Source organism: Myxocyprinus asiaticus, chromosome 7 (assembly GCF_019703515.2).
Source record: "Myxocyprinus asiaticus isolate MX2 ecotype Aquarium Trade chromosome 7, UBuf_Myxa_2, whole genome shotgun sequence".
Lineage (NCBI taxonomy): Eukaryota > Metazoa > Chordata > Actinopteri > Cypriniformes > Catostomidae > Myxocyprinus > Myxocyprinus asiaticus.
In genome coordinates, this window is record NC_059350.1 from 3761910 (window position 1) to 3774085 (window position 12176).

A 12176-nucleotide genomic window follows, 5' to 3' on the forward strand; every position below is an offset into this window, starting at 1 on the left:
ACTATTTAAAAAAAATAGTATGTGAAGCAGTATACTGTAAATGCAATGATAAACATTTAAAATGTACTTATATTGTCACATGACCTTATTACGATTAATTCAAACAGAAATAATAAAAAAAAATTTTTTAGGGATGCACATATATATATATATATATATATATATATATATATATATATGGATATTTTTTTTTATTATTATTATTATTTTCTCCTTTTTCTCCCCAATTTGGAATGCCCAATTCCCAATGCCCTCTAGGTCCTCGTGGTGGCGTAGTGACTCACCTCAATCCGGGTAGCGGAGGACGAATCTCAGTTGCCTCCGCGTCTGAGACTGTCAATCCATGCATCTCATCACGTGGCTTGTTGAGCGCGTTACCACGGAGAAGTAGCGCGTGTGGAGGCTTCACGCCATTCTCCACGGCATCCACGCACAACTCCTCACGCACCCCACCGAGAGCGAGAACCACATTATAGCAACCATGAGGAGGTTACCCTGTGTGACTCTACCTTCCCTAGCAGCCGGGCCAATTTGGTTGCTTAGGAGACCTGACTGGAGTCACTCAGTATGCCCTGGATTTGAACTCGTGACTCCAGGGGTGATAGTCAGCGTCAATACTCGCTGAGCTACCCAGGCCCCCAGGGATGTACAGATAGTAAAATTTTTGGCTGATACGGATTTTAACAAAAAAAAACTATAACGACACCAATATTTTTGCCACTTATATTATTTTGTCATCAGGTCACTGTTTTACTTAGGAATGCTTAAATAATTTATGAAGAGGTACAAAAGCTTTTTTACTGTTCTAACAATAAATAGTTTCCTATATACAGAGTATTCAGACCCCATCATTTTTTTCACATCAATCTACACTCCATACCCCATAATAGCAAAGCAAAAACCAGATTTTTGATAACTTTGCAAATTTATTAAAAATAATTTTTTTTTATATCACATTGACATAAGTATTCAGACTCTTAACTCAGTACTTAGTTGAAGCACCTTTGGCAGCGATTACAGCCTCTAGTCTTTTTGGGTATGATGTGACAAGTTTTGCACACCTGGATTTGGGGATTTTCTGACATTCTTCTCTGCAGATCCTCTCAAGCTCTGTCAGGTTTGATGGGGACTGTCGGTGGACAGACATTTTCAGGTCTCTCCAGAGATGTTCGATTGTGTTCAAGTCCGGGCTCTGGCTGGGCCATTCAAGGACATTCACAGAGTTGTCCCAAAGCCACTCTTGCATAGTCTTGGCTGTGTGCTTGGGGTCATTGTCTTGTTGGAAGGTGAACCTTCGGCCCAGTCTGAGGTGCTGAGCGCTCTGGACCAGGTTCTCATTAAGGATATCTCTGTATTTTGCTGCGTTCAGCTTTCCTTCAACCCTGACCAGTCCCCCAGTCCCTGCCACTGAAAAACACCCCCACAGCATGATGCTGCCACCACCATGATTCACCGTCGGGATGGTATTGGCGCAGGTGATGAGAGGTGCCTGGTTTTCTCCAGACATGACGCTTTGAATTGAGACCAGACAGTTCAATCTGATCATCGGGTTCTTGGTTACCTCTCTTACCAAGGCCCTTCTCCCCGGATGGCTCAGTTTGGCCAGATGCCAGCTCTAGGAAGAGTCCTGGCTGTTCAAACTACCATTTAAGAATTATGGAGGTCACTGTGCTCTTGGGAACCTTCAGTGCAGCCGAATTGTTTTTGTAGCCTTCCCCAGATCTGTGCCTTGACACAGTCCTGTCTCTGAGCTCTTTAGGCAGTTCCTTTGACCTCATGGCTTGGTTTTTGCTCTGATATGCATTTTCAGCTGTGAGACCTTATATAGACAGGTGTGTGCCTTTCCAAATCATGTCCAATCAATTGAATTTGCCACAGGTGGACTCCAATCAAAGTGTACAAACATCTCAAAGATGATCCAGAGAAATGGGATGCGCCTTTGCTAAATTTCAAGTGTCATAACAAAGGGTCTGATACTTAAATACTTATGTCAATGTGATATTTCAGTTTTTTCTTTTTAATAAATTTGCAAAGTTATAAAAAATATGGTTTTTGCTTTGTCATTATGGGGTATGGAGTGTAGACTGATGTGAAAAAAATAAATAAAGCATTTTAGCATAAGGCTGCAACATAAAAAAATGTGAAGAAAAAAAAAATATATATATGTACAGTTGAAGTCAGAAGTTTACATACACATAGGCTGAAGTCATTAAAACTAATGTTTTTTAAGATTTTATATTAGCAAACTCTAGTTTTGGCAAGTCGTTTAGGACATCTACTTTGTGCATGACATGAGTAATTTTTCCAACAATTGTTTACAGACCGATTGTTTCACTTTTAATTGACTATATCACAAATCCAGTCGGTCAGAAGTTTACATACATTAAGTTAACTGTGCCTTTAAGCAGCTTGGGAAATTCCAGAAAATAATGTCAAGCCTTTAGACAATTAGCCAATTAGCCTCTGATAGGAGGTGTACTGAATTGGAGGTGTACCTGTGGATGTATTTTAAGACCTACCTTCAAACTTGGTGCCTCTTTGCTTGACATCATGGGAAAATCAAAAGAAATCAGCCAAGACCTCAAAAAAATAAAAATAAATAAATAAAAAATAAAAATTGTGGACCTCCACAAGTCTGGTTCATCCTTGTGAGCAATTTCCAAATGCCTGAAGGTACCACGTTCATCTGTACAAACAATAGTACACAAGTATAAACACCATGGGACCACACAGCCATCATACCGCTCAGGAAGGAGACGCATTCTGTCTCCTAGAGATGAACGTAGTTTGGTGCGAAAAATGCAAATAAATCCCAGAACAACAGCAAAGGACATTGTGAAGATGCTGGAGGAAACAGGTAGAAAGTATCTATATCCACAGTAAAATGAGTCTTATATCGACATAACCTGAAAGGCTGCTCAGCAAGGAAGAAGCCACTGCCACAAAAAAGCCAGACTACAGTTTGCAAGTGCACATGGGGACAACGATCTTACTTTTTGGAGAAATGTCATGAGAGTGTTAATTCTAAGTGCAATTTTCACATTTTCACAAGACCATTAATTCTAAGAGCAATTTTTGTAAGAGTGTTAATTCTAAGCGCAATTTACATGAGGGTGTTGATTCTAAGCGCAATTTTCATCAGAGCGTTAATTCTAAGTGCAATTTTCTAATTTTCATGAAAGCGTTAATTCTAAGCGCAATTTTCATAAGAGCATTAATTCTAAGTGCAATTTAAAAATTTTCATGAGAGCGTTAATTCTAAGCTCAATTTTCGTGAGAGCACAAATTCTAAGTGCAATTTATGTGAAAATGTTAATTCTAAGCGCAATTTTTGTGAGAGCGCTAATTCTAAGTGCAATTTACATGAGAGCCTTAATTCTACGCAATTTTCAAGAGAGCAATAATTCTGAGCGCAAATTCTAAGTGCAATTTATCTGAGAGCGTTAATTATAACCGCAATTTATGTGAGGGTGTTAATTCTAAGCGCAATTTATGTGAGGGCGTTAATTCTAAGCGCAATTTACGTGAGGGCGTTAATTCTAAGTGCAATTTACGTGAGCGTTAATTCTAAGCACAATTTACGTGAGGGCGTTAATTCTAAGCACAATTTACGTGAGAGCATTAATTATAAACGTAATTTATGTGAGGGTGTTAATTCTAAGCACAATTTACATGAGGGCGTTAATTATAAGTGCAATTTACGTGAGAGTGTTAATTCTAAGCACAATTTATGTGAGAGCGTTAATTATAAATGCAATTTACGTGAGGGCGTTAATTCTAAGCACAATTTATGTGAGAGCATTAATTCTAAGCGCAATTTACGTGAGGGTGTTAATTGTAAGCGCAATTTAATGTGAGGGTGTTAATTGTAGCGCAATTTACGTAAAAGCATTAATTCTAAGTGCAGTTTACGTGAGAGTGTTAATTATAAGTGCAATTTACGTGAAGGTGTTAATTCTAAGCGCAATTTACATGAGGGCGTTAATTCTAAGCGCAATTTATGTGAGAGTGTTAATTATAAGTGCAATTTACGTGAAGGTGTTAATTCTAAGCGCAATTTACATGAGGGCGTTAATTCTAAGCGCAATTTACGTGAGGGTGTTAATTCTAAGCGCAATTTAGGTGAGGGCGTTAATTCTAAGTGCAATTTACGTGAGGGCGTTAATTCTAAGCGCAATTTACGTGAGAGCATTAATTCTAAGCGCAATTTACGTGAGGGTGTTAATTCTAAGCACAATTTACGTGAGGGCGTTAATTATAAGTGCAATTTACGTGAGAGTGTTAATTCTAAGCACAATTTATGTGAGAGCGTTAATTATAAATGCAATTTACGTGAGGGCGTTAATTCTAAGCGCAATTTACGTGAGGGCGTTAATTGTAAGCGCAATTTACGTGAGGGTGTTAATTGTAAGCGCAATTTAACGTGAGGGCGTTAATTGTAAGCGCAATTTACGTGAGAGCGTTAATTCTAAGTGCAATTTACGTGAGGGCGTTAATTCTAAGCGCAATTTACGTGAGGGCGTTAATTCTAAGCGCAATTTACGTGAGGGCGTTAATTGTAAGCGCAATTTACGTGAGGGCGTTAATTCTAAGCGCAATTTACGTGAGGGCGTTAATTCTAAGCGCAATTTACGTGAGGGCGTTAATTCTAAGCGCAGTTTACGTGAGGGCGTTAATTCTAAGCGCAGTTTACGTGAGGGCGTTAATTCTAAGCGCAGTTTACGAGAGGGCGTTAATTATAAGCGCAATTTACGTGAGGGCGTTAATTGTAAGCGCAATTTAACGTGAGGGCATTAATTCTAAGCGCGATTTACGTGAGAGCGTTAATTCTAAGTGCAATTTAGGTGAGAGCGTTAATTCTAAGTGCAATTTACATGAGGGTGTTAATTCTAAGCACAATTTACGTGAGAGCGTTAATTATAAGCGCAATTAGCGTGCCAGCTTAAGTGGCCGTAGGTGGGAGTGTTTGCGCTATCTGTGGGCGTATGCGCACAAACTGTTGGTGTATTGTATGTAAATGAAGTGGCGCAAAGCACAATTTGCTATTTTCCTGAGAAATAGGTAATTTTGCTAAGTTTCAATACCACGTCTGTTTTCAGCGCAAAGTTTAAACTCAGTTCATCAATAATGTCCCTGATGATCACTGTTGTAGCCTTTTTATGAAACAAATATTTATGATTGTGTTAAACAATATTTACGTCATGGTTTATTTTTAAATTATTATTATTATATATTTACAATTTTATTTATGATCTAATTTGTATTGGTATTCTTCCACCTGTTGTCGTGGAGTGATTTTAAGTCACTGCAAAAGGGGCCAGTGAAGAAGTTGGAGAGAGTAAAATGTTTGCATTTGGTATGATTTTTTTGACCACTTTGGCATTTTGATTATATTTTCATTTTGTTTGAAATGTAATTTGAATTTAGAAATATTTTTGGTTTCATATTTTGTGTTTCAATAAATGATGAAATTTTTCAAAATCGACCGGTAGAAGTGAAGTGCGTGCTGATACAATCACTGTTAATATTAGACATGATTTGTGTGTTATTAGATGAAAATGATTCATAATACTTACATTTTCTATAATTTAACCCCTTATACTCTGATGCATTTTTGTAGAGAACCCCCTAAGGTAAAAGTTTTTGGCTACTTGGGGCTTATTGCAGCAGTTAACCAAGTATAAAAGAGATGTTTGTATTTGATGACTTGTATTTGATGAAATCATGTTTCACTTTGTAATTCTTTTGAAAATCTTTCAAACTGTGACATTAGGGCAACAAAATAAACTGTACAGTCACATTCCTGAGAATGAGAGCTTTCATTTGAAATATGACTTGTCCATTTAGGTGCTATGTGAAAGACTAATATTTTCATATAAATATTTTTACCCCATTACCTCAAGGGGGCGCTAATTTGTGACTTGAATTTTTAGAGGCCTTATTTTGCCTTATTAATGCAGAAGTGATGGGTATCTCTGAAAAGTTTAGATTCTAGGCTTTCAAATGATACCTCATATGCCTGATTTATGTATACAGGGACTTTAAAGTTTTAAACGTAAACTTTTTTCACGATAGAGCGCCCCCCTTTGGACCCACCGGCGGGTCCCTAAATCCAAATCCTGCCCCACTTTTTACATGCATGTATAAGGAGCGTGTCACTGTCATAGAAATATGCCTGACATTCAACAAGGACGCAGTTAATGCACAAAATAATGTAAGTCCATAGTTCTCTTCTACTAATTCATTGCATACAGTCCATTTACCCTACCAACTTCTAATGAATGTGTTGTCTTTCTGGTGCTTGAGGAAATGTACTACTGTTTACTGGTGTGTGCGTGCAGTGAGGAGGCAGATGAAAAGGATTAACTTCCTTCTTTGAACGTTTATTCTGAACTCAAGCATCAAACAAAATCCCGGATTAGAAAGAGCACAGCAAAACAGGTCTCTCTCTTCCCCTCCCTTTTTCTTCCTCCCCCCCTCTTACCTCCTCCTCTCTAAGGCACCCCTCCCCACAACAATATAGGAATGTGATATTGTGAGTGATGTCTGCACGGTGTAATGAAGTGTGTGTGTGTGTGTGTGTGTGGATGGATCGTTACAATAGGATGCAGACGGTGCCGGAGAAGAACATCAGAATTCAATTGCACTTGACCCAGTCCATTAGCGCTTTGCGCACGCAGTTTCACAAACCCACTTGCGCTTAGACTTAGCGCATGCTTGCACAAAATCCAAAAACTTCATGGTCATGCCCACTGACTTTGCGCTTATGACTTATGGTATAACGCTGCATTTAGCGCTAGCGCTAGCGCTCTCAAAATAGGACCCCAAATGAGCTAAAATGTTTCTAAAATAACTCCATTACTGTGATTTGGTTTAGGCAAATTTCTCATTCATAGCACAGAAGACTTCATGGCGTTCTCCATTATGTTTCACTTATTTCATTGCATTTATGAACTTTTTACTATATCTACTAAAATTCATTTGGAGAAATAGATACAAATGAGTCTATTGCTATAAAATTAATTCAAGTTAATAATTGGCAAATCTGAAACTCAAAACTCTTCTGAAACTCCTGAGGAGACGTGAGATTACTGGGGTGTTTTTCTTCGGGGAAAACATCTGAAAAAGCAGGCAACTTGACAACATACAGTAGTCTCATAACAACTTGTAATAATATATTGGAGATGTACGTTTTTTTTGTTTGTTTTTTTTTTCTTCTCAGATTAACATTTTTTATTGATTCATATATTAACAAATAAAAGCAAGAACATTTACAAACAGAATGAATATTTAACCCTATCTATTACTACCCCCCCACCCCCCAACCCCACCCACAAGAACACCCCAGTTGTCCCACATGATTATAGACACACACACACAAAAAAAATTAAATAAAATATGATAATCACACACATAACATCTACATCTACACCTCTGTCTCCACTGTCCCTCCCCGAGAGCCCTCCAAAAATGCCAGATATTTCCCCATAAACAAGTCCAAATTACCCAATCCTCTAGATATCCCTTTTTCAAAGGCTGCCACCCTTCCCATCTCCGCACAGCACTCTAGAAATGATGGCGCTCCCTCTGACTTCCAATGCCTTAAAATGACTTGTCTGTCAATCATAACACTTGTCAGAACCCAATTTTCTATAAATTTGTCCTCCAAATTTATGACCGCCCCATCGCCCAAAACACAAAGTCTGGGGCAAAGTCAACCCTGAGTGCCCAAAACATCACACAAATAACTCTGAACCCTCAACCAAAAATCTTGAATCTTAACACACCCCCAAAAGACATGGGTTGTGTCTCCAACTTCTGATTGGCAACGCCAGCAGGTGGGTGCATCTTTAAAACCAAGCCTGTATAATCTAGAGGGGGTCCAGTAAAATCTATGTAAAATCTTAAATTGCCTAAGGCGAACCCTTGCATCTCTAGATGCAGACTTGACATTTTTTAGAATCCTAGTCCATACTCCTTCCTCCAATACCAAATTCAAATCTTTCTCCCATGAGATGTACGATTTCTTAAGATTTCGCCATCTCGTACTATTTTTATAACTTGTCATGGGACTGGGTTGGACTTGAGCAAAAATCTCCAATTGCTCTCCGTTTAATCTCATTGCTACTGTTCAGAATGGGTGTATTACCCTTTAAAAAAAACAGGTTTAATGTGATCAGTAGTCTGTTGGCGGGATTTAACATTTCATTTTGCCGCGTAGTTTGCCAGAGGATCAGTGAATGAATGAATTGGCCTGTAGGGTGCTCCATGCATCTTAGTCATGTTAATCTGCTTCCTGTTTGTTGTTGTTTCCCCATCTTGACCTGCAGAAACACACCTTAATAAATGTCTTTAGGTAATCTTTATGGCTGTTGATGTCAGTATGCTTTCAAACTTCTCCGACAGCACACGTTCATCACCCAAATGTCTATTTGATGTGTGTGTTTACGTCTGGAAGATGTATTTCTTTGTTGTTTGCTCATCTACAATACGTCACGGATGCCAATAAGACATTCAGCAGATATCTTTGAAACATTTATGATTTAGAATGATGATGTTTAGCAGATGTTAATTAGATTGTGATGCTTTTCAGATGAAAAGACCTAATAACAGACATCTCAGAGATGTACGTGTGCTATCTGGGTCTGTTTTCGGTCAGTATTAGGATTAAAAATATAAATGATACTGTTATTTTCAAACCAAAGTTCCATGAATTCTTTTGCGCTTTTGATAATGAAAATAACAGTTTCTGGAGCATTTAGAAGGGCTTTGAATATATTCCGAAGATTTGTGATCAGAGAAATCAACTATTAGTTCTAATAAATCAGAAGTCTTTAACATTTTCCAGGCTAAGGACCCCTTGGTGAGTAGAGAGACCAGGCAGGGTCTGCCTGGTACATAATGCATTTTATATTGTATATTGTTGCATTTTAAACCTGGCTTTTAGGCTAATATATCTAAATACTTTAGAATGGTCTCATGGCAAAGCCATTAAAATAATCACCACTGATTATTATTTTATAACCAAATGCTTGAATATTAAATTTTAATTTCACTTCATACATTTAATGAGCCTACAAGATTAGCAAAGCAATCCATAACGTTGCAGTCCCATAGACATCCTATGGTGATACACCGAGACGACGAGGCTGTTTTTTAAATGGATGTCTATGGAAGAGATGCTTCAGTACACTAGACTGCTTTTGTGAGGAAACAGCTCATAACTTAATGAACTGGCCACATGTATGCCAATCTTCAACTTGTTTTACAAAAACTATCCTTTTGAAATGAACTATGTGTGGAGTTTATTACATTAAAATTGCTGTTTTATAAGAGAAGACATGAACAGTTTTAATCTTCAAGATGCATTTCTCCTCTGCTGCTTCTCTGATTATTGTATTAGAAAGTATAAATGACAACAGTGAAGTTTATTAATGTTTCTGCAGTACAATACAAACTGTATTCTAATTTCGTGATTTTGCAAGACACAACTACAGATTTAAAATAGCTGGTAGCATGCAAGAATTTGTTTTAATACTTCAGGAGGGGGCTGCATTACCATCTTCCACAAGAGGACAGCAGGTTTTGTTTTACTACTGTGACTTTTTAGTAAAAAAAAAAAAAAATAAATTTTTTTTCTGAATAGTATACTACCATACTACTCTGACTGTTTCTGTAGTATGCAGTGTGTATACTCTGCACATTTTAGCAAATACAGTATATTATATATAAAAATTAAGATTCAGTTCATAAAGTGAGACTTTTAACTCTAAAAAACCCAGAAGCCTTTAATGGCTGGTGAATTATCTGTGTTAATTTTGACAAAAAACAACCTTAAAAAGCAAAATAATAATAATCGTCAAAAACGATATATCAGTCGACCTCTATTTCAAATTACTCACATGAAGTATGAGTAATAGTAGTACTGATGCTTTTAGAAACAAGCTCAAAAAGCAACTATCGGTGCCGATTAATCCGAAAAAAAACTATATATCAGTCAAATTCTAGTTCAACTTACACAAATTATGATAGTGGTGATGCTTGCCTTAGAAACAAAATGGATTGTATGGCTTTCAGTATACATAAAACACAAAATCCAAAAGTACTTTATCTGCACAAACAACTCATAAATGTGAGACCTTTAAATATAAACAAGCCCGAAGCTTTTAATGGCTGGTGAATTATTAGTATTCATTTTGACAAAAAACTATCGCTCAAAAAGTAACTATCGGTGCCGATTAATCGGCAAAAACTATATATCTGTCAGCCTGTAGTTAAAATTACTCACATGATGTATGAGTAATAGTTGTAGTGATGCTTGCCTTAGAAACAAGCTCAAAAAGCAACTATCGGTGCCGATTAATTGACAAAAACTATATATTCATTTGACCTCTTGTTCAGATTACTCACATGAAGTATGAATAATTGTAGTAGTGATGCTTGCCTTAGAAAAAAGCTCAAAAAGCAACTATCGGTGCCGATTAATTGGCAAAAACTATATATTCATTTGACCTCTTGTTCAGATTACTCACAAGACGTATGTGTCATAGTAGTAGTGATGCTTGCCTTAGAAACAAGCTCAAAAAGCAACTATCGGTCCCGATTAATCGGCAAAAACGATATATCGGTCGTCTTCTAGTTAAAATTACTCACACGATATATGAGTAATAATAATAGTGATGCTTGTCTTAGAAACAAAATTGATTAAATGGCTTTGGATATAAATAAAACACAAAATCATGTAAAACATCAAACAACTCGTAAAATATTCACACTCCTTACTAAATGAGATCCCAGACAAAGCTTTATATAGAAGCATGTCATCAGAATTAAATATTTAATATCAGCAGTAATCAAGTAATACACTACATATTACTAGTTACTTCTATAAAATTGTAATCTGATTATTTTACTGAGTAGGTCTTCAAAAAGTAATCACACTACTGATTACTTTCAGTTTACTTTCTGCAACACTTTTCACAGAAAAGTTTTTTTTTGCTCAACAAATTCAAAATTATGTCACACATTAGTCATATACTCAGCACCACACGTTTCTCCCTTTACCTTGATTTATAAGGGGGCATTCGCCCTTTAGCTGTCACAATGAAAGGAGACGTACATATGAACATAATTCATGTTTAAATTCTACATAAATATTACTATTTTAACCCAAGTTATGTACTTAAAAGTAATTAACTTTAATTGAAAGTGAGTAACTGTAATCTTCTTCTTTCGGCTGCTCCTGTTAGGGGTCGCCACAGCGGACCATCCATGATCCGCATATTTGACTTGGCACAGGTTTTATGCTGGATGCCCTTCCTGACGCAACCCCCAGTGGCTGGGGGACTCTCGAGTAACTGTAATCTGATTACTACAATTTAAAATGTAATGTGCCACATTATTTTGACTAAAAAGTAGTTCAATTACAGTAACTAATTCCTTTGTAATCTGATTACACCCAACACTGAATCAGATTAAATGGACTGAATAGGTGTTGATGTCATGTACAGGTTGTGTATGGTTAAATGTGTTCTCACAGACATACACAAACACACTGATATAGAGCAGCTGTAATACAGTTTAAACAACAGGTATGACCAGACAGTGTTTTCACTGTTCACAGTGCTTGACCTTTGGACACTACAAGTCTTCTCTAAAACTAGGACAGTGAGCATATGGATTATCTCTTTATTACACAATCAACACAATGGATTAAAAGGGTAGAAAAAGTGTACTAGCACACACCTATAAATGTGTGCAGACATGCTCCAAAAATCAAGACACACCCTTGTCTGTGGTTTAATTCCATGTGCTTTGAAAGAAGTTGTAACATGTTTGGTATATTTTTTAAAGGTGTTGTTTGTATGTTGTGCTGTATTGCTGGCACAGTTTTAAAACAATTGCAAACTTTGTAGGCCTCAGTGAAAGTCTGATTTCTAAATGAGCAAAATGTGTAATTTATAAGTTAAAGGTGCACTTAGTATTTTCTTTTTTTTTTTCTTTTAAAAGGTTTATATTGAAAAATATAGTACTCTTGACTAATATTTTTAAAATCGTGCACACTCATATGAGATGAAGCTGTTTTATTTTACATGGATAAAAATGTCCCCATTATCGGACATTTAACTCACAAAATAAATGAATCATGGCTGATGGAGAATAGTACATAATAGCAT